Source organism: Carcharodon carcharias, chromosome 1 (genome assembly GCF_017639515.1).
Source record: "Carcharodon carcharias isolate sCarCar2 chromosome 1, sCarCar2.pri, whole genome shotgun sequence".
Lineage (NCBI taxonomy): Eukaryota > Metazoa > Chordata > Chondrichthyes > Lamniformes > Lamnidae > Carcharodon > Carcharodon carcharias.
Window position 1 is genome coordinate 74,893,631 of NC_054467.1, and position 21,793 is coordinate 74,915,423.

The window sequence follows — 21,793 nt, forward strand, 5'->3', positions numbered from 1 at the left end:
TCAGAAGCAAATTCAACTATGTCCTGGCAGCCTTGTGCCTTCTGTAATACTGTGTAGAAAAATAATTTCTCGGTGGATGCATCCGCATCTAAATGGAACATTTTCCAGTTAAACAATAATGTGACATATTAAGGTTAGTGTCTTAACCTGATCTGATGTATTTTTTGATCCATCACTGAAGAGAGAAATTTATTGGCAAATCATTTGTGGCTACTTATGAAATTTGCCACTTCTGCTTTGCCACTATTGAGCTGGTAGAGGAATGAACATACAGAATTGACCTACCAGAAAAGACCAGCTGGGATCATCAAATCTGCACCACATGAGGATGATTAAAGCATCATAACAAAACACTTCCTTACACCAGCAAAAAATGTCCTTTGATTTATATTGAATGGCTCAATTAATACAACCAAGTTTGAGCCTAGGGAAAAGGATCAGAGTGAAGGTGTAAACATTATGGGTAAAGGCTTGGAGAAAGTGCTTAGTTTCAAGTTCCTGGGGTCAACCCTGCAGATGATGGAAGTATGGAAATTAAGCAACAGATTAGCTCTTCTCGGATCTGAATCTTCTGGTCGGTGTGTGGGGGCAGGCCCTGCTCGCCGATGCGTAAAATGAAGCTCAGTGACGTCGGGCATGTGTCCCAACATCACTGTGCTTCATTCTGAGCCACGGATTTCCTTCAAATACTACTAAAAATGACTTCCTCAAAAAATTCTTACCAAATTTGTACAGCAGAACCCATTTTTTTGGAATCTATGCTGTGAATTTCTAATGGCTCCTTCCCTTTCCCAATGATCAAAAAGGGCATCTCTTATGATCCCTTAAAGCATCCTTCCAAGAATGAATGTCAAGCTAATAGGCTTGTAGTTGCCTGGCTCTGATTTGCCCCCTATTTTTGAAAATCGAAACCACATTAGCTAGCTTTCAGTCTAAGGGAACGATCCCTGACTCTTTTGAATTTTTGAAGATATGCTTGCCACTTAACAGACACTGTTCATAACCTTACAAAGTACTTGTATGGTCCTCTGGTATAAACAAAACAGGTTTTGTTAAAAAAAGGTTGAATGGTGCTGGGGAGCTGGCTCCTGGCTACTAAGGATAGTTCAGGAAAGGACACAGGCATTTATTAGTTAATTTTGTTGATTATGCGTGTGCACAATGGTACTTTATTTCACAGAACTCTGAAAGAACTATTTACTTTTCTCAAATTAAGAGTAATATTATTCTTGAATGAACAAATGAAGACTACTGAATGGCAGTGGATTAAAAGTAGTAATTTAATCATAGGATTCAGAAAATGTCATAAATAATGAGCGCAAAGCTCAATCATTTTGTTAGTCATCTGATCTTTAAGATTGGTTTCCTGTATTTAATCCTCTTTTACCTGTGTAGATATTTTTAATATTTAAAGGACTTTTTTTAATCTTTTGCTAGTGCTGCTGTATTTTTTTCCTGTCACTGCCTTTGAGTAATCAATCAAAATGATGCAAAAGCTTAGACTTTGACACAAAATGATAAAGCACCTGATTTAATATCCATTTGTTTGAAATAGCAGGTTACAAAGAAATTACCCACCTTTCATGAAAGCCTTTTTGTTAGCTTTCCCAAGACCTAATGCATCAAACCAATATTATATCACTTTAATTCATGTATAGAATATAATAAAAACTTTCTTGTCAGTTGAACACCATCACAAATTAGAGTTATTGTATTTGTCTCTATATGTTACTGTTAGGTTTTGAGTCCTTTAGTACTTTTCTCAGGTTCAGTATATTAACCCATTCCCTTGCCCTTGTTCTCTATGGCCTGAACTGTCAAACAAAGAATCCTCTTCATTCTATTTTGGCTTGCTGATATTACATGCTATCCAGTGATCTTTCTTGATGTCAAAAGGCAGTAGAATAAAAACTTCACTAGCCCATGGCTTAAACTAATTTTGCCAAGATTTATTAAACACAGGACAAGTGAACAGACACATCAATCACAGTGTAAATATTAAGCTTGTATGGTTGCTGGATGTTTGTGAACTGTCTACATCTATTTCATGGCTTCAAACAGATATGATAATTTTAACAATACAAACTGTGAAATACTTAAAACCATGAGGGGACAAAACAAATTTAAATTTGCCTTAAAATTGTTCCTTAAACTGAGAAAGAGCTGCCAGTCATATAGGCCTGAATTTTTCATTTTTGTGATGTAACCTAGGCCGGAATTTTACAGCCCCATCGTGGCCATAAAATGTGGCGAGCCATCCTAAACTCCATTGACTTCGGTGGGAATATAAAATCCCACGGACGGGCAGTGTTAGCAATCACAATAATTACTTTGTTAATGGCCTTAATTGGCCGTTTACATTTCGGCGGGCGCGCAGCTGACTCAGGCGTGCACCTGCCGAATGAAATATTGAGGGACTGCGCGATGATGTCAGGCCAACGCGTAAAATAATGCACAATGACGTCGAGAGTGCGGCATGTTGGGCCCGCCCCCACACACCTACTGAAAAAATCCAGCCCGTAAAGAAATTAAACCCACAAGATGCTTATGTTGTAAAGGCTTTGCCCCTTATCTGCCAACATCCATATTCTGTGGCTATTATAGCTAAAGAAGCTGGATCATTTTTTTTAGAGCTACTCATTTTTAAAGCATATGTATCACATAAAAAGAGTCAAAATCGCAAAGCTATGATACATTATAAACAAATGTGCTTCATTTTTGCAAAAAGATGGAATTTGAAAATGTTTTTAAAGCTATACATTTTCAGGGACAGTTGTGGTTTTCCTAAATTGTTTATAAAAGCATAATTGTTTAAAGAAATACAAAGTGATTTTTAGAATAAACCTATTAGAATGTGCAAATATTATGACTTTCGACCAGCAGATCTTGCATGACATTTCTCAGTATCAGTTGGTAGGTACATTGTTGTATAACTAGAGAGGTTTGATACCATGTAATACACTGTATATTTATCAAATATTACTGTTCACTTGTGATAAGGTAAGAATTATTTTCTCCTTTCCTTGAATACACAATTTTGGATGTCATTTAAGTGGGGCACTAAGAGGGGGCTGCATGGTGTAGGTTCCATACTTCAGAGGAGATATTTGTCTGAGGGCCCACCTTCCCAGGAGTTCAGGTGGATATTAAAGATCCTAGGGTGTTATTAAAGAATAGAGATCTGTTAGATGCTTGGGTAAAAATACGTTAAAAAAATTATAAATTGCTGCTTCTGGGAATGCAAATTAGGAATTTAGACAAGATTATAGGGTATACAATTTTTTTGTCCGCTCATTTTTACATTAAACCTTTAACCCATTAAGATCTGTGTTGATAATGGCTGCAAAGTAACAAATGTTACCAGGCTACAATTTCTTATTTAGCAACAATACTCAAAGATTGAAAAAAAGAACATAACAGTGTAATTTGGCTGTTTAACATTCAGTAACTTATGTTAGAAAAGGGCTGACTTTGCAGACTACAGTACAGTTTATTCATTTAGATTAACCTGTTTTGGATTTTCAACATTTTCTTTTTCAATTAGGTTATTGTGAATTGTTAAACTGCAGAGGAAAAGAATCAGAAGAATATGTTAGTAAGAAGCTTGGTATTTCTTTTATTATGACAGCAATAAATAGCTATCTAAGATTTTGTCACTGGACTAGTATTCCAGAGACCCAGGGTAATGCTCTCAAGACCTGTGTTCGAATCCCACCATGACAGATGGTGAAATTTGAATTCAGTGAAGTCTGGAGTTAAAAGTCTGATGACCATGAAGCCATTGCCAACTGTTGTAAAAACCCAACTGGTTCACTAATGTCCTTTAGGGAAGGAAATCTGTCATTCTTACCTGGTATGGCCTGCACGTGACTCCAAACCCACAACAATGTGGTTGACTCTTAAAAAAAAATGCCCCTTGAACAAGGGCAAGTAGGGGTGGGCAATAAATGCTGGCCTAGCTTCTGATGCCCACATCCCATGAATGAATAAAAGTATGACAATCAAACTGTGTTTTGTTTTGTCACAAGGGAAACTTTTCACACAATAGCGCAGCATTTCTTTTTATCTTTTTAACTCACACATTGGTTCTCGAACTATTAGGAATCAATCAGTTATCTTTTCTTGCTGTATTTCATATGGTTTCAAGTCCACCATTGATTGCTAGAAAAGAAATATCATTTCCATTTCAGATTGCTATGCATGTTTCCGACAATGACTTCTTGTCAACCGTGACCTCACTTTGTGTAAGAGCTGTGTGAAATTTCAGAAGATCACGAAATGTGAAAGGCTCCAAAGGCTGTCCGTTATCATTAATTTGGAGATATCTGAGACTAAGAAGCCAACAGGATTTGGTTAGCCAGCTCATGAATCTACCTCTGTTATGGAATTCTGGAAGTAACTGTGAGATACCAGTGCTTTGTTCAATGTTTTACTAAATTGAATTCAGAGACTGCAAGTAAAGCAAGCCAGGAAAGCACTCAGGATAATGCAGCTGCTCCCTCCTCTTGACCTCATCCAAGATACTAATGCCTGCCGCAGAATCCAGTGTCCAAGAGCAATTCTACTAAATGCCGAGATAACAACTTTAACCCTGCTGCTTCAAACTATTTCATGTCATCAACTAGACCAAGTTATGTGATTTTTTTTGTTGTAAGTTACGTTCATCAGGTCTTCAGCTATAAGAACTTGCCCTCATAATTTATATGGTCAGTGGCATTACTTTTATGACTTCTAAATCAAAACAGCCTTTCAGAAGCAAGTTAGTTTGGAAAACTTTACCCAAAATTGAAAAGGCTGCTGCATCCCCTTAATAGCATGCTTATAAACAGAAGCACAAAATCTTTGCAAGTCACCTTTAAGGTTGTAAATATTGAACAGTGTTTCCCTGAGAATGAATGACACATGGTTGTATAGGCAGAATCAATGACGTCATATAGCCATTTTGCCACAAGGTTTCAATGGATTTGTGCCCTAGAATCAGAGTATTAGAATTTATGTAATTTTCATCATCATTTGTCAGCTATATTAATATAATCATGTTTACCATCAAATCCTGCAATAATATATTGTTCTAACTTTATTAGCTGTATCAAATAAGACAGCTATGTATTTCCTCAACATTTCACACAAACCTGCCTGGCTTGACTGGCTCCCTGTGCCCAGAATATTGTCTTCAACGTTATCTTCCTTTTTTCTTCAGATATTTCATGGCCTCATTTTTCATCCCTTTCCTCCTTGATTACAACATTGAAGGTTTTAGCCATTACAGCTCTTCTTCATGGAATCCAATTACAAAACCACTTCACTTTGCAACCTACTTCGTTGTCTTCAAAGCCCACTTTTCAACCTGCTGAAACATAGGATTACGTGGGATATACAGCACAGAAACAGGCCATTTGGCCCAACCAGTTTTTGCTCCACTCCAGCCTACTCTATCTTGCCTCATCAAAATCTATCACTGTAACCCTCTATTCCCTTCTTCCTCAAATGCTTGTCTAGCTTCCCCTGAAATACATCTGTACTATTCGCCTCATTCAGTCGCTGTGCTAGTGAGTTCTATATTCTCACCACTGTTTAAGTAAAGAAGTTCCTTTTGAATTCCCTATGGTTTTCTTGGTGACTACCATAGATCGCAGTGTATAAGTTGACTCAGTGTATAAGTTGACTCAATTTTTCTGGCTCCAAAATAATTTTTTTGCATATACTCAATGTATAAGTTGACCTGCCTTTTTGGCTGCAAGATTCTATACTTGCATTAGTAGTCAGCCTCAATTTTTCACTCCACAAATGGATGTTTAACTCAGTGGTACCTTATAACTGGGTGCAAGCAGGTAATATGGGCTCTGTTGCGAAGATGTGCGGGAGTTTAAGACAAGCCCACACATGTTACTGGTGCATTAATTATATTATTAAGATACATAGGTGAAGGGCATTGTTTAATTAAGTACTTTTAGCACATATAGATAGGGGACAGCTGGGACCCTTCCAGGAGAGGACAGCTATGAGGCTGAACAAAGTCAATAAACTCTCTCAGTAAAGAAAAGATCTGTGCCTTGGTTTTGACGTCACCAACCATCTTGGATTCCATTAAAAACATTTAGTAGACCCTGCATGATGAATGACAAAGATGGCAACCACCCACACCTCTGCCAGCAATTGATTTTTAGATTCAGCGTTTAAGTCAAATTCCATTTTTAGAGGGATTTTTTGAGGCTTCAAAGATCGATCTTAACCCCGACATCTAAGGTATCCTATATCGATGGCCTGCAGTTATGCTCTTCTGCACAAGAGGAAACATTCTCTCTGTATCCACTCTATCAAAACCTTTCATAATTTTAGATATCTCTATTAGGTCACACCTCAGATTTCTTTTTTTGAGAGAAAAGAAACCCATAATGTCAGTTCTTTCCTGACTTGTAAACCCATACATTTCTGATATCATCTTCATCCTAATAACACAAACACAAGGATGTTGAAGTATGGTGAAGGAAACGTGATACGAAATCTGCTGTGCATTTTTTGTAGCTAAATTTTAAGCTTGTTTATAAAGAATCTTCTCCTGCAGTTCTCTCAAATTAATTTTTGCAAGTTTACTTCACCAGATGTAAGCAATCTTTATGATTGTATCAAAAAATAAATGAACAAAGAGCTAGTTTTTATTTGTTGTAAAACTTGATTGGATGCTGCAATTTTACATTTTGTAAGGAACATATATTTTTTTCCCTGTTGGACTATGGTAAAATTACAATGGCTGCAGTTTGAAAGACATGTCCACTGGGACAGGATGAGAGATATATACAGTGTTGTAGTCCTGGAACAGAATGTGCCATGAAAGACAGGATGGTGCCGGAAAGGAGTCCTGGACCAAGGGAGTTACCTGACAACAGCATTTCAGTTGGCTCCTGACCAGGTGACCAAGGTTTTGTGTGAGAAGGAGGGTAACTGAATAGCTCCTAGCCTGAAAGTAACAAGACCTAAAACCTCTTTCTCCTGTCTGTGGAAAATTCTAGTAATTCCACAATAGGCTAGCTGGCTTTTTCTCCTCATATCTCTATAACCTGCTCTCTCTCTGAAAACCCCTGTCAAGAATCAAAGGGGAAAAGCCCTGTTGGAGACATTGAAAGGCAAGTGCTCAACCAGTGAACTAAATACTGAAAGAGCTGGAAGACCACCTCGTGTCATCAACAAGAACTGAAAGGAATTTGGAAGACATCGATCAAAGTCAACCCATCGAATCCTATACTCTGGGCCAGAATTTTCCAGCTGGCAATCGGGGTTGGACCCCGCATGTTGACACGTAAAATGACATGCGGTGACGTCGGGCAAGCATCCTGATGTCACTGCATGCCATTGTGATAATTAGATGGGTGGGCACATGATGTTCTTGGATGCACGCCCACCATTAATTGTTCATGAACTGAAAGCCCTTGAGGCAGCAATTGTCTGCTACTTTTTGGGGCCCGTGCGACCTTCCGGATGTCGCACAGGTACAACGGGCAGGCGGGTAGGAGACATTTGTATAAACCTCATCCATGGGTGGGATAAGAGGGGTGAGTGGGGTTGTGAATGTTATCTGTCATGTATTTAAGTGTGAAAGTTATTGATACTTGCCTGTGTGAGCAGGAATACTTCTAAACTCATACCAGCTGCATGGACAGGAGTAAAAGACTTTAGGTCAGGACTCTACAGTAAAGATAATTTTTGGGGCCTGCAGCTTTCAGGAAGCTTTCCCTTAGCCTGTGAATGGGAGGTGATCTCTCCACTGGAGGCACCTCCTCTGAGGAGGAAGGGAGGGCCAGAAGGGGGACGAGGCCAGGAGTCCACGTTCAGCCTCCAGGGGAGCCACCTTTGGGAGGAGAGGCGCAGGCACAAGGGGCTCAGGGCCAACAGGGAGTCTAAAGCGGAAGGGGCCGCAGAAGATGCCACTATCCTGCTGCCAGGATATACAGGCGGTGAAGCAGCTACTTCATTATGTTTGAGGTGCGGTGCCGAAGGAGGCTCCATCTCTCAACGGAGATAGTCACCTCCATCTGTCAGATGATAGGCCCTGAGATCTCTGCAAACTGTGTGGGTGGACACCCCATGCCAGTGGTGCTAAAGGTCACAGCTGCCCTCAACTTCTATGCCTTCAGCTCTTTCCAGGGGCTGGTGGGTGATCTTTGCGGAGTCTTCCAATCAGCTGTCCACACTTGTGTCAAGCAGCTAACAGACGTTGTGATGAGGCACGCATTGACTTTCATCCACTACCGCTGGGATGACGCTAGCCAGACACCGCAAACCAGAGGCCTTGCAGCGATTGCTGGCTTCCCCTCCGTCCAGGGTGCTATAGACTGCACACATGTGGCCATCAAGGTGCCAGCAAGTGAGCCCGGTGCCTTCATCAACAGGAAGGGCTTCCAATCCATGAACGTGCAGATAGTGTGTGATCACAGGATGCAGATTCTACAAGTCTGTGCAAGGTACCCAGGTAGCTCCCACTACGCTTACATACTCCCAGGTGCTGATGCTCTTCAGTGATCCAGCCCGGCTGGAAGGATGGCTGCTGGGTGACAAGGGCTATCCCCTCAAAAGGTGGCTCATAACGCCTCTCCGCTATCCAAGAACAGACGCTGAGCAGTGGTACAATAGAAGCCACACCTCCAAAAGGGCTGTGGTGGAGAGAACCATCAGTCTTCTCAAGATGCGAGACTGCTCGGGGACGCACTCCAATACTCCCCAGATCGTGTGTCGCTGATAGGGGTTGCATGCTGTGTTCTCCACAATCTGGCACTGGAAAGGGGCGACGCAGTGGACAAGGAAGAAGTAGACGCAGTTGCTCCAGATGCAGTCCAGCAGTGAGTCCGAGGATGAGCATGCACAGGATAATGCTGAAGGGGTAGACGCTGACCCGGGCATATTCCAGGGAGGCAGGGGCACCCGGGAGGCTTTAATCCAAAGAACCTTCAGCTAGCCCACCACAGATGGACCTCCAACAGACACCAGGACTGCAGGCTCCATACTCGATACCTGAGTGCTAAATCTGCCTGGAGTAACATTAACTAAGGCCCTTGTCAATAAAGTTCAACATCAAACAACTCACTCATAACATCACGGGTTCCCATCCACTTGCAGAAGTAAGGAATCATCCTGAGACATGGCAATATGTCAAAATTTATTGAGAACAAATATAACTTCATAAACCAAAAAAAAAGGTGTTGGACATCACATCAAGCCTTCAATAAACTACTATAGGCCAACATAAAAGCACCAGTGAGAAACCCGTGGTGTGCCTAAGGTGCCTTACATTTACACTTACAGTTACTACGTCTGGGTGCTGTCCTCATCGCTGGCACTGGCATCTGTGACAGCCTGCCCACTGTGCTGTCTTGTTGGCCACGATGACCTTGGCAGACATCCTCTGGCCCATGGAGCCTTGGATTGCCCCGCCTGGGAGGGAGCAGCCAGTTGCAAAGCTGGCTTCTCCCCAGTCACCATAGCCTCATCGGATGCCATGGTCACTGACAGAGGGACGGAGGAGCTGCTGCCCTCATCCGGAGCAGCCTGAGAGGAGCTGCAGAGACAACAGGCAGCTGCTGCACTGACGTGAAGTCACTTTGGATCTCCCTGCTCACCGTAGATGGATGGGAACCGAGCTGGGATACTTGGTGCCTAAACCATCTCCCACACGGGCAATGAATAGCTGAGGTCAATGCCGCTGTGAGGGCTTGCAGGTTCAAGCACAACCCCAGGAGGCCCTGATTGTTCTGCTGGAGGAGCCTCTCCACGAGAGTCGCCACTCTCCCCATGGAGGAAGCATAGCGACTCCACGTAGTCTCCTCAAGCATGGGCACCATGCTGCACATAGCCTTACGTATCTCTGCCAGATCCTCCCGCATATGCTGCTGCACTTCCAGCGTTTGCTGCCTCACAGATGACTCCAGAGGCATATCATCAGCCACCGACCGAGCATGTGTCTGGTCCCCAGCTGTCCCCCAACTGTCAACGCCCTGGACACTCTCTGTCTCTGCCCGCACCTCAAGCGAGTGTGAAGTGCCCTCAACCCCGCGCCCTGGGACACTAACTAAAGTTCTAATTCCCACCGAGGTGCTAGTATCTGTGCTGACACCTGCCTGGCAGAGATGGTGTGATGCTGGTGAGTGGATTTTCTTTGGGCCCTCAGGGGTTGGAGGTGGCTCCTCTGCCTCCTCCTGCTCCGGGCCTTACTCCGGTGATGCTGAAAGGAAGAACAAGGACATTTGATTAGTTACAGTGCAGACAATGTCAATTTGCATGCCGCTCCCCGGATCATTATGCGCTCATCCTTCCATAATCAATGGGCAACCCATGCTGCAAACTTCAATCACTGAGCATTCAGCAGTGCCATGGCTTTTGGGACACACATGGTGACCTGAGTGCTCGCCAAACAAAACTCCATGTGGCACCCCAGCGTCACCATCACCAGTGGACCTGGGGACATAGCGCTTCACCAGATCCATGGCCTGCTGCTCAAAAGGTGTCAGGATCGCCAACTGGGCCTGGCCTCCGCCAGTCCGTATCCGCTCAGTGGAATTGTGTGTGGTCTTCTGAAAAGGAAAGAAGAACATTGGTTAGTCCAGCCTATACCTGAATTCCCATCACATCCCTGCCAACCCAGCCAGAGTGGGACATTGCAGGACTCCAGTTCTTCATTACCCTGCAGCTGCCGCACACTCACACAAAGAAGCCAGGGCTGACCCCCCCCTCCACCACCCATTGCCCAAATGCTGCCTCCTTCACATGTGGCACTACAAGGTATAACTTTGCTAAGCAAGGAGGCACAAGCACATGGAGCGCAAAGACCAGCAGATGGAATTGTGCTCTGCCATCTGGAAGCTCCCCTCCCAGCGTGTTAGCACCCTGACTTTGATATGCATCCCAGTTCCAGCATTATGCCTAGGTGCAGATCCTAGAGTTTCACCCACATTCTATTCTCTGGGTGTCAGTATCACACATGCTGCGGGTACAGAATCCATCCTAGCTCAACCCTGTCAGGGTGAACTAGGCATGGGCAATATCTGCTGGCATACCCAGCAAGTGATCCATGCTGTGAAGGCTTCAATGCTGATATTGTACTCAGAGTTGCTGGGAGAGGGGTGCCCACCTGCTCTGGCTCCCACTTGGCCCGCCCGACATGGGGAAAATTCTCCCCCTGGAATTGGTGCTATTGAACTGTTTTATCCCACCCTTAAAACTCATGTTTTTGTGTGTCTTATGTGTCTTGTATGTGTATGTATTGGGATTTAAGAAGGGTAGAGTTTAAGTCATAGAGTTAGAAATCAGCAGTTTATATTTCTTTCTTTTGCCACTGGTTAATGACAGTTTGTTCAATAAACAGTTGTTTACTTACTAAGTTTACAAACCTGGTGCTTGTATTCTGTTAACCTGAATTGAACAGTTAGATGGAATTGGGGCAATCTGGTGGTTTGGTCAAGTTTTTTCACATTTGCCATTGCTTGGGGAACAGTGCGGCTTGATATTACAGCACAGTATATACCCAGTGAGCCGTGACAATTTAAAAGTAGTATTTCAGAGTTGTTAAATCAGCCCATTCCAATATCCTTGACTCCTATTTAGATATTTGACCTGTAGAAATTATAATCAACCTACTTTACTGATTTTATAAGCAAAATACTATGAACGTTGCAAATCTGAAATCAAAACAGAATGTACTGGAAATACTCAACAAATCTGGCAGCATCTTTGGAGAGAGAAAAACAGAGTTAATGCTTCAAGCTGAATATAACTCATCTTTAGAACCTCTGTTTCTCCTTTACACATCTTACTATTCTGGTGTTATGTGCTGTGTTCTCTAGATCCCTTCGGTTTTATTCACCGTTTATTGATAATGTCACTGGACTGCTAATCCAGGCTACTACTTTGGGGACATGGGTTCAAATCCTGCCACAACAACTAGTGGAATTTACATTCAGTTAATAAATCTGGAATTGAAAGCTAGTCTCAATAATGGTGACCATGAAACTATCATTGATTGCTGTAGCCATCTGGTTCACTAATGTCCTAAAAGGGGGAAAAAATGCCCCTTAGGGAAGGACATCTGCCATCCTTATCTGGTTTGGCCTGCATGTGACTCCAGACTCTCAGCAATGTGATTGACTCATATCTGCCCTCTGAAATGGCTGAGCAAACTGCTCGGTTCAAGGACAATTTGGGATGGGCAACACATGCTGGCCTTGTCAGTAATGCCTGCAACCCATGAAAGAATAAAAAAAGCTACCCACCTGTAATTCATTTCAGAATTCAGATTCCCTTAAGCTTACAAAATATCTATCACCTTATCTTTTCATCTCTGTAATCTACTAATAACATTCTGGCATGAAAACATTTTAAAATAATATATAATTGCAAACTTGATTTGAACCGAACTATTTCTTATTATGTTTTAAATCAGTCTAAACAGCTGCAGTACTCATTGATAATTATACATTGTTGTATGTTGAACGAAGGCTAATTGTTTCTTACTACTAGACTCTATTTAGTGCAACAGAGTGTTTGGCTCTTTATTGCATTCCAATCACTCACAAAGCAGAAGTCGTATTTCATCCAGTTCCCTCAGGATCATGGTCAGGGAGGTGGTGTGTTATGATCCCAGCTGAGGGCCTGCATTTTCCGGTCAGCGATTTGGAGGAGGGGCCCGCTCGCTGACGGGAAAATGATGCGGGATGATGTTGGGAGGAACCCCCGATGTCATCCTGGTCCCTTTAAATTTTTAGGAAGGCGGGCGGACAGCGAAATCAGCTGTCCACCTGCCGACCTGTAAATGGCCAGTCGAGGTCATTGACAGAGTGTTTAAGATAATTAAAGACCTGCCTGTCCAACCTTAAGACTGGTGGGCAGACCAGGAGCCCCAGCGGGCTTCTGATAATACATGAAACCTCATCCACTGGCGGGATGAGGCTTCATGAATGTTTTTAAAAACCTTAGTACATTTAATGTGATATTTATTAACATGTCCCATCTTGTGTGACATTGTCACATGAGGGGGACATGATAATAATTTTTAAATTTTTCTATTTTTAAAGTTTTCTGGACTGTCACTGATCTCCCTGAGACAGCACTTTGTCTCAGGCAGCAGTGCTGCGCGAAAGAGCCCACTTTGACAGCTGGAGATTCCCTCCCCCCTGGCGCTTCCTGTCGGGCAGGCCACTAGGTGAGCCGTAATTGGCCGGCCCACTCAAAATGGCAGGGTGCCCTGTTTCGGTGGCAGGGGTTGGCTGTCCGCCTGCCGCCGAGCCGGTGGGGCCCGCACGCCAATCAAGGACTAAATTCTGCCTGAGATTACCACTGGACAAGCCTGATCCCAGGGTGGAACCCAGCTTGATAGATCCTAACTTTTATTTGTTTATTTAAATACGTGGAGCGGGGCCTCTAAACAGAGTCACTGGAGTCAGCTAATGAACTTTTAACAAAAGCATTAAACATTCATTAAATAAGAAAAGGCAAACTATATTACAATACTCCTTCACCCATAACCATACCTTTACAGATTTGTAAGGATACCACAAGTTACAAAAGCTGTCTAACACTCGAATGTTCCCAGTAGGTACACAGTCCTTGTACTAATCAGCACCCTGTGGTCAGACACACAAACACTCTGAAATCAAGTGACAGATGCCACCTCAACCAGATGCTTTGGATCTCTCCTCAACTGTCCCGAGATGTTTGTCACACCATGAGCCAACCAGTCTCACTAGACTCCGTCTTTCACACGAGGGTTTCCAATCTCCACTCTCCAAGATCTCGCCTGGGAATCTTCTCCCAAACTGATGCTTTCTCTCAGACACCCTCCGCAAGGGTTCACCTCCAGGTTTTCGAACTCTCCTTCCGATGTTTCTCTTCTGAATCGCCACATGAATTTAAGCTGTCTTCCATACACACTCTCTCACTGTCTGAGCTGAAAACAGTACCACTGCTTCACATGCCCATAGCAAAGAGCTACAGACCTCCAGTTGTCTCTTTGGACCTTCTTGCCTCTTATAAGCTGTTCTCACTTTAAACCTGCTTTCTGCAGCTTTTGTCTCTTTAAACCTGAAGCTTGGGGCCTTTCTCTCTGCCCCACACACTTAACATCATTAACAGGACCTTTTCCAGGTTCCTGCCTTTCCTTTGATTAGAGGTCTATTTGGGACTTTCCCCTGTTTCTATCACTCCCCTTTGGCCTTGGGACCTTTGGGTTCTTCTGGGAAATCTGCATCTCCTTCTTCCCAGTGTCTGGTCTCTTTGGGGTCTTGGCTTCAAACTGAACTTAAAACTTCTGTTTCTTTAGTTTTTCTGTGTATGTCTGTGGGAGAGACCTGCCTTTCTGGATCCCTGTTGCAACAGCCCAATTATTCTACTCTTGTTTGTTTATCCTTTCTGCAACAATCATAAAAAACCTCCTTAGAAATGCAGGCACCTTTTTAAAGTGAAATTAAAATTCAATTTGACCTTTTCTTATCACACAGATACAGAAATACAAATCAAACTTAAATCTTAAAGCTATAATTCATTCCTAACAGCTACAAATACCAATATATCTTAAACTGCCTCCAAACACCTCCAAACACCTCCTCCTTAGGAGGAAAGAAAGCTTCACAACAGTGAAGGTTTCTTTGCAATAGCCTTACATCCACCTCACACAAACTTAACATCTTAATCTTCTAACAATAGCTTATTACATACTATACAAATAAACTTTCCATTTTGTTTCACAGTTACACATATTGTACAATTAGAAAAACTTACTTATAGTCAATAAATGTAACAAGATTAGTAGAATTTGCACGTCATAGTATTATCATAACTCAACTCCTATGTTTCTTTTTCTTCTTATTACCAATCTTTAACTTAGTAAGGAATGTTTCAGTTAAGTCCAGTGGTCCTTTTCATTTGCTGTAGGCTTAATTCCTCCTCAAGCTCATTTTCTGAACTCAAATCTGGTAAATTCTCATTTTGACTTGGCAAAGTCAAAATGGAATTTTTGTGCATTAACCTCTCATTTCTGCTCTGACCGAAATCTCTTGTAGCTGTTTCAAGGATGTTGAGATGCTTTTTATGTGTGACGGAATACTCTCCACTTGCCTGGATGAGTGCAGCCCCAACAACGCTCAAGAGGCTTGACACCATCCAGGACAAAGCAGCCTGCTTTTTTGGCTCCCCTTCCACAAACATTCCCTCCCTCCACTACCGACAAACAGTGTAGCAGTGTGTATCATCTACAAGATGCACTGCAGAAACTCACTAAGGCTCCTTCAACAGCACCTTCCAAACCCACAACCACTACCATCTAGAAGGACAAGGGCAGCAGGCACATGGGAACAGAACCACCTGGAAGTTTCCCTCCAAGCCACTCACCATCCTGACTTGGAAATATATCGCCATTCCTATACTGTCGGTGGATCAAAATCCTGGAACTCCCTCCTTAATAGCACTGTTGGTGTACCTACACCACAGGGACTGCAGCAGTTCAAAAAGGCAGCTGACCAGTACCTTCTCAAGGGCAATTAGGGATAGGCAATAAATGCTAGTCTAGCCAGTGATGCCCACATCCCGTAAATGAATTTTAAAAAATGATGTAAGCTGATTCTATAATGAATCTAATGGAAGTCTCCGGCACTCAGTGCAGTTTACAGGATAAAGTCAGTGGATGTCAGATTTGACTCTGCAGTTTTGTATGAAGTGCACATACTTATTAAAGTGCAGAGTATTTATCTTTGAGCTTTTTTAGAGACTGTGGGCCGAATTTCTACCCGGGTCCTGAGTCTTATTTTGGTGCACAAATGGCCACACTTGATTTGTTTTGGAGGAAATCTGATTTTCCTTTGCATTCCCAACCCCACGCCATTTTCCTCTGGCATTTTTGTGGGTCAGGAATGCCTAGTGAGCAAAACACAAACCCATCCATGCTGAAGTTGGGTTCCTCATTTTAAATGGGGCACGAAAATTGGATTTCTTCTTGCACACCATTTTTGATTGGTGCGCTGCTTTGGAAACCCATTAAAAGCTCACTAGGCTTGAGAGTTTGTGAAGAAAATGGAATGCCTGCTGAGGCGTCAAATGTTACTATTTGAGGCTGTATTGTAATGAAGATGTATTTTAAATGCAGTGATTCAGCATAGGCATCTGTCTGACAATGGTAAGTTGACCCTTACATTGACCAGCATTTTGTAATTGTTCACATGCAGTACTTTTCCAATGGAGAAAGTACCATAATGCAGTGAAAAATGTGGGTAATGGGTGAGTGGTTATAGAGGATACATAGGGGTGCAGTTTGGGTGGGTGGGGAGAAGTGGGTGTGGTTTAGGGGGACCTTTAAATAATATTAGGGACCATGCTGCTGTTGTCGAGAACCAAAATGGGCCTTCTCATCAGCCCACCTCTGCAGTCACACTTCTTCTGCACTGGTTCCCAGCTCACAAACTGTAATGTAAACCCAAACCCTGCGGGAAAAGACAAAATTCCCAGGCAAAGTTGCACATCAGTCAGGAATGCAGTTTGCCAGCATGCAAAATGGTCAGACTTGCGAAATATTGCTCCCAAGAGGAAAGTTCAGCTTTATAAATCGATATAATATTGGATATTTTACTCTCTAACTACCTTTGGAAGAGCTTTGGTGTACAGTATTCTGATACAAAGCTTATATATATTTAGCTTATTTGAAGCAAAAGACAAAGAACATTTTTGGTTACATTTTGAACTATATTTTAACTTGACTGGAATTGAGTGATCAGCGAAATTTCTGTGTTTATTTTTAAATAAACCATTGATCATTCCAGAATAGGAGAGATACACAAATTATCAAATATTATTTAGTTGTCCTATGTATTTTCAGAGTTTGCTGTAGAAATTTTAAAAATATATCAAAATAACAATTTATTCATAAAAAAGCAAAATTTTTCAAACTTAAAGTAGACAAGTCAACCTTTAGTGCTATAATTTGCATAATATTTTTTGAAGGGACTATTGAATATTAATGACAGATTGTCACTATGATATTTTGTAATTTTAATATTAGTTTGAAATATTTGGTTCTTCTTTTCTAATGCTACCTGCCATTATTTTTGTTGCATGTTTATTCTTGTTTAGTGTAAGCATGAGTTGTGAGATAACACAATTTTAAAATGCCAAATCATTTTTGATTCTTTTCCATGCTGTTTATTTACTATTAATATATATTAGTCACAGATCAGTAAGACATTTTGGGGACTGTTTGAGGACTCACGCCATTGTAAATTCTGGAACATCTAAGTCAGGTCTTAGATCCTGACTTATACACCATCATTTCATGGTGGATATATAAGAGATGCACCTGAAAGCTTCTTTACACTAACAAAATTCGTACAAAGTTTAGTTCTTAGTCAGCATACCAAATGTAGCTAAATGATTAAACTGTGCAGATGTTTAGATAAATAGTAGCTTTGTATATCTCTACTCCCCACTCGGCTGGATGAGTGCAGCTCCCACAATATGCAAGAAGCTTGACACAATCCAGGACAAAGCAGCCCACTTGATTGGCACCACATCCACAAACATTCACTCTCTCCATCACCGGCGCACAGTAGCAGCAGTGTGTACCATCTACAAGATGCACTGCTGGAATTCACCAAGGCTCCTTTGACAGCACCTTCCAAACCCATGACCACTACCATCTAGAAGGACAAGGGCAGCAGGTAGATGGGAACACCACCACCTGGAGGTCCCCCTCCAAGTCACTCACCATCCTGACTTAGAAATATATCGCCGTTCCTTCACTGACGGGTCAAAATTCTGGAACTCTCTTCCTAACAGCCATTCAATAAGTTCATGGTTGACCTGATTTTAACCTCAACTTCACATTTTTGACAACCCCCGATAACCTTTCACGCCCCCCCCCCCCCTCCCGCTTATCAAGAATCTATCCACATCTGCCTTAAAGATATTCAAGAACTCTGTCTTAACCACTTTTTGAGGAAGATAATTCCAAAGTCCCACAACTCTCAGAGAATTTTTTTTTATATCTGTGCTAAATGGGTGACCCTTTATTATGCAACAGTGATTCCAAGTTCTAGATGCTCCTACAAGAGGAAACATCTTTTCCACATTCACCTGTCAAGCCCCCTCAGGATCTTATATGTTTTAATTAAGTTGCCTCTTAATCTTATTAACTTCAGCGGATACAAGCCTAGCCTGCCCAGCTTTTCCTCATAAGACAGCCCACGCATTCCTGGTATTAATCTAGTAAACCTTTTCTAAACTGCTTCTAACATATTTACATTTTTCCTTAAATAAGGAGACCAAGACGGTATACAGTACTCCAAATGTTGTCTCACAAATGCCCTATATAACTGAAGCATAACCTCCCTACTCTTGTATTCAATTCCCCTGGCAATAAACGATAACATTCTATTGGTTTTGCTAATCACTTGCTGCATACTAACCTTCTGCGATTCATGCACTAGGACACCCAAATCCCTCTGCATCACAGAGCTCTGCAATCTCTCACCATTTAGATAATATGCATAATTTTTATTTGGCCTGCAACCTCACATTTTCCCACATTTAACTCCATTTTCCAGATCTTTTCCTGCTCACCTAACCAATCTATATACTTTTGTAGCCTCGTTTTGTCCTCTTCGTAACTTCCTTTCCTATCTATCTTTGTGTCATCAGCAAATTTAGCAACCAACCATTGGTCCCTTCATCCAAATCATTTATATGATTTGTAAAGACTTGAGGCCCCAGCACTGATGGCAGTGGTTCAAGAAGGCAGCTCACCACTACCTTCTCAAAGGCAACTAGGGATGGGCAATAAACACTGGCCAGCCAGCGAAGCCCACATCCCATGAATGAATTTAAAAATAAAGCATCCACGTGAGGATCCTGCACCATATCATCCCTCTACCAATGCTACTCTGAGTCCACTGTTCTGTGTTTGAGCACGGCTGCCTGTAATATAAGGGGTTAACATGGTGTCCCAATACATGCAAGATTGGATCCAGACACCAGTTGACCTTGAACACAAGACGTTGCTAAGAGACTTCCTGTTATCTACTGAAGGGAGTCGGAGCCGAAACCGCATGGGAACAATGCCCAGTACTAAACAATGTGTTGGACGAGTGCCCAACGCGGACTCAGTGAACTCGGCGAGTAGCGCATATATAAGCCTGGAAAGTCCCCAGTTCGGGGAGTCTGCTCCGGGTTAAGCTAATCGCTGAGCGTGGGTCACAGGCGGCACCTCCGCAGAACTGACGGCTCCCAGTTCCAGTAATTCGTGGAGTAAGTATATAGCCAATTATGCCAGACCCGTTGTGAGTATCGGACCTGGTTTCTATCCTATATAGGCTAGGTAGGAAACAAGCAAAATAAAATAATATTATCCTAGCAAGCTAGTCTCCTGTTCTTTGTTTCCGCATCAAACTACCCGCCTGCGAACCTGATCCTCATAATTTCTTAGAACATTTTGGCGTAGTCGGCAGGATCAATCGCAATTGAGGAGGGATTTTGATGCGAAACAATGTTTGGGAAAAGGAATAAGAAACCAGAAGGGCAGGCCGAGGCGGTTGCGGTCCCAGGATGGCAAGGGCCGTGGCATAGTGTAGCGGCCTGTTTGCGGAAGGGTGGGGGGCGACCGGAAAACTGGGAGGCCGAAGGCGTAGGAACCACCCCAGGGTCGCTGCTGTCCACCCTTGAGAAAATCCCGGTCCCCTCAAGGAACCCCTTGCCAGGGATCCAGAGGCGGATGTGGGCTTGTGCGGCGGCTTGTAAGCAGCAGTCTGACAGGCGTCAGAAGTTGGAGGCTGAAATAGCAACCCTTAAGCATGAGCAGGGGCTCAGTAGCGGGGATGCCTCCGTGTTAAGACAAGAAATTATAAAACTAAAGGCAGAAATAGCAGCACTAACGGAATTAGCGGGGCGGGCGATCACACATTTGTCGTCTAGTAAGCGGAAGAGTGAGCGAAAGCGCCCGCGCTCCGTGAACCCCACTCAAATAAGGGCGTTTGTGGCACAGCTAAATAATGGGGACGGCTGGGATATTGACCACTGGGACGGGAATATATGGGGGGACTCGGATGATCAGTACGAAGATGAGCTGCCACCCCAGGTGCGAGCGAATCCGGTCGTCCGGAGAAAACAGGTTCAGAGACGGCCTCCTGTTAGGTTTGAAGTGTTGTTGGATGATGAGGGAAATCCCCAACGAAACGAGCGAGGCGAGCCTATCCATCATGAGATCCCCCAGTTGCAACCTCCTCCGGAATTCTCCGAGTTAACGGAGGATTTTACTACGGAGGAAGTATTATACATTACTCAAAAGACCCGCCGAAATCCTGGGGAGCCCATTGAATTGTGGTTGGTGAGGCTTTTGGAAGAAGGAGGACAGCAAGTCCAGGTAGACTTTCAGGATGCGCCCAAATTTGGGGGATTGGCCAAAGATGCGGCAATAGACCTGGCATATAGACGACAGGCCAAAGATATGGTAGGGGAGAGGGGTACGGGGACTCTGTTCAGGATGTACGCCCGAGCGGTAGCAGAACAATACCCGTTCCCGTCTGACTGGCCACCCCTGGAAGGAATATGGACCACGATTAAGGAAGGAATACAAAGATTGACCCGGCTATGTGTACGGGATGCCTTGTTGTTAGGAGTCTTGGATGAGGTAGAAAATGTCAACGTGAGCAAACAAGCCAGGGATCACCTGGTAAAAACGGCTCCCCCACATTATAAGCCGTTACTACTTACCATAATGTTGAGTGGCAAAGGAGAAACGTTGGGGGAGGCTCGGAGTATGATGCGGGAGATGGGAGGACTGGGAGACTGGGGGGCGCAGGGCCGGGGTAATAATGGGACTAGGGAGGGACGTCGCTCGGAAACTCGAGGTGACTCTAGATCCAACCCCAATCAAGGAGCCAACCCCGGACCCTCCCGCCGAGCCCTATGGCAAGCGTTGATGCAAGCACAAGTCCCGGTTGCGGACGTTGATGGGAGACCCACGAGAGAGCTGCAGGAAATGTGTAAACGAAAGGGACTTAAAGTGTCCAGGGTAGAAACTGAGGCCCGTGAACCACGGGTGACGGCAGAGGAATTGGTAGAGCTACTAATACAGAAATGCCAGTTCAGGGAGGCGGGGAACGTTGCTTCAGATAGAGGGAAAACCCCCACCCGACCGCAATGGGAGTCCTCCGAGGAGGAGGAAGGAGAGGTGACAACCCCTTACAGGGAATGTTGCAAGGTAGACCGGCGCACTCGCAATGCGAATAAGAAGGGGAAGAATAAGAGAGGAAGGGGTGCTAAACGCCTGTACCCGGCGTTGTCAGAAGAGGACGAGTGGGAGGACCAATAGGGATTGGGCCAAGCCCCGAAGATTTGCCCACAAACGAGCCAATGGTCGGCCGATGACATCAGACCACATGTGGCGGTGACCATTTATTGGCGCAAATCTGTTCAGACGGTTATGGCTCTAGTGGACACTGGGGCGGAGGCCACCCTAATCCATGGAACTCCCCATAAGTTTAAAGGAACCCCAGTCACATTAGTGGGATTGGGAGGAAACTTAATAGAAGGAAAAATGGTGCAATTACCCTTAGGGATAGGGGCAATGCCGATCAGGACCCATTCGGTAATCATAACACCGGTCCGCGAGTGGATCCTAGGAATGGACGTGTTGGCAGGGCTAACCTTATACCTGCGACACGGCAAATTTGAATTTGGAACCTTAATCCATTGTCGCACGGTATTGGTGGGAAAAGTGAAAATGGACCCCTTTCCCATCCCAATAGCCGAAAAGGTGATCAGCCTGCGACAG

The 21,793-nt window shown here is 43.6% G+C and overlaps 1 protein-coding gene across 1 annotated transcript in view; it reads left to right on the plus strand.

The window, feature by feature from the left end:
• The window catches only part of ablim2 (actin binding LIM protein family, member 2), a 502,624-nt gene that overhangs the window by 45,992 nt on the left and 434,839 nt on the right, over window positions 1-21,793 (plus strand). The window lies entirely within an intron of this gene.